Here is a 2,500-nt window from a genome sequence, read left to right as displayed (position 1 = left end):
ACCCAACAGCCCTATCTACAATTGAAATACTGCAATGCTCATTTCTGCACATAAAATATTTAAAAGGTGATTCAGTTATTTGCAAAGAAAATAGACATGGCACAACTGACAGTGGCAAGAATTAAAGAGGAGCTGAAAGCAATGCTTAAATTTCAAACTACCTCAACATTTGACAAGAACCAATGTCGATATGTAAATAACAAAGATCAAGATTAAAATGCACTGTTAGTGTGTTAGAGAGGAAGTAGTGCTGAGTTCTATTTAATTTTGAGCATATATAAAGTCTGTAATTTAGATCTGAGAGTAAAGGGAAAGAAACAAGGATTACCATACTTGAATTATGGACACAAGAAAAGTAATCAGTCTTACTTATGCAAATGTCATCACTTTTTGTTAAGGCTCTCACTTATATATGTACGTGGCCATGAGCTAGTTGAATTATTTTATTTTTTAAAAAATGATAAGCCGAGCTTAGAAAATCTGTATTGGGGGGAAATGTACCTGAAGAGCCAGATATTGGCAGGATGAAAGTTAAGCTCCAGATACAGGTTATGGTTTGCTCTTGTGAGCAGTTGTGGGTAGCTGTTGTTACTACAGTGCTGAGATACCAAGTTGTGAAACCTTCTCATAGTGGCTTTCATGCATTATGAACACCTTTTAGTTTTCACTGCAAGGCACTGAAGCCAATTTTTAGCTGTGCTTTCAGTTTTTGTGTTCTTGAGGTTGAATGCACGTGTAGATGAAAATCTTTTTCAGGAATTTTGTACTATTGATTCACAGTGCTGTTTTGAGTCTTCAGAAATACAAAAGTTTTTACTCATGATTTGTAATGTATAGACAAAAAAAAAATGTTATAAGGGTAATGCATTTTATAGCTAAACCAATTTTACAAAAAAATGCTCCTAATAAAAAATTATAAAATAATGATATATTCTTAACCCACTGGATATGGCTGATGTTACCTTCATGTCATATTTTTTTTATTTTTGCTGAGGCCTGGGTAATGGGCATGGGCTGATGGGATCATCTCCTGTGAGTGCACAAAGCTAAGGGTTATTGGGCATTCAAGAAGGGGCTTTTGTATTATTTCCATACAGAGGGGAAGCAAATGGAATACAGTGGGGAATTGTGAAAGGATGTGGTTAAAGGTATAGCCAATCAGATCAAAAGAAGAGTGTGTCTGAGGAAGGGAGAATACACTGCATGGTAAAACTGCAAACGAGGTATGAAACAATCAAATGGTAATATGGTAAGAAACGATGGATGTGGAAGCAGGTGAAGAATACTGAGAATGAAATAAGGGAATGGGAAGGTGGTGAAGTAACAGGAAGAATATCAGAAATGGAGGGATCCGGTAAAGGACATTGTTTTGACTTAAAGGAGTAGGTCAGCATCTAAGTGGGGGTGGTAAGGATAATGGGGAAGGAAGAGGGAATGGTGATGCACATAGAGGAGAGGATGGGGTGTTTTTTGGGTTAGAAAGAAGGGTAGGGGGAACTTGAGCAGGAGGAGGATGAATATCGGCAGATACTTTGAATGTAGAGTGAATAAAAGAATTAGAGGGTGGATGAGGGACTGGATCATTCTCTTGAGTCACATTTATGAATGTCTTCAAGATTTTCTGGAAGGGAGATGGATGAGGAGGTCTGAGAAACAAAGGTTTTCTTATGTGGAGGAGAAGAAGGAATAGATGTCTGAGGAGCACAGGGAGAGATGGGTGTAGGAGAGGATGTGGTAGGAGAAGATGGAGTGGAATGTTTAAATTGTCCGGTGCGACAAGTAGAGTGACAAGGAGGGGGAGTAGACAACAGGAAAGTGGTAGAGATTGGAGAATCTGGAATTAGACTTGAAAAGCAATTTCACTGTGGGAGAGAGGAAGTAGAGATAGGTTGGTTTGGGATAGTGGGGAGAGATACTAGGGGAGATGCTGAGACTTCTTGAGAAGATGGGAGGGGAGCAAGTGAAGTAAAGTTTTGGAATAGGTAGAAAGAGAAAAACTTCATCAGTGTATTTCTTGTCTGGCCTCATATAGAGTGAAGCTTAGTTTGAATTTGAGAAATGCTACCTCTAATTCGAGCCTGTAGGCAGGGCAGCTCCTACAGAATACGTTATGGGAGTCACCACAATTGGCACAAATGACTGAGCAGAACAATTTGAATGGTCATGATCAGGTTGGTCAGCAGGCTGTGGAGCAACAGTGTGTGGCTGGGTGGCCAAAATGCCAACATTTCTAACATTGACAGGAAAGAGGACTCTTTACCAATATAAATTTCATGTGGGTCATGTCTACAGAGGCTTATTTTGGCAATATTGGTGTAGGACCTCTGGGAGGAATAGTGTAACAGTGGACTGCCACTGCATCATAGTCAATGAGGCAAGTCGTTTTCACAGTCTGACCAGTCCTTGTAGACAGGACAGTCAGTTGGAGAGATGTTCAAGTATTAAGTACACGTATTAAGGGAGGAGTGACGTTGGGCAGGAATAGGTTTACCAGTGAGGT

Source organism: Penaeus monodon, chromosome 37, assembly GCF_015228065.2.
Source record: "Penaeus monodon isolate SGIC_2016 chromosome 37, NSTDA_Pmon_1, whole genome shotgun sequence".
NCBI lineage: Eukaryota > Metazoa > Arthropoda > Malacostraca > Decapoda > Penaeidae > Penaeus > Penaeus monodon.
The sequence above is the reverse complement of the archived record's forward strand: the minus strand, read 5'-3'. Positions refer to the sequence as shown.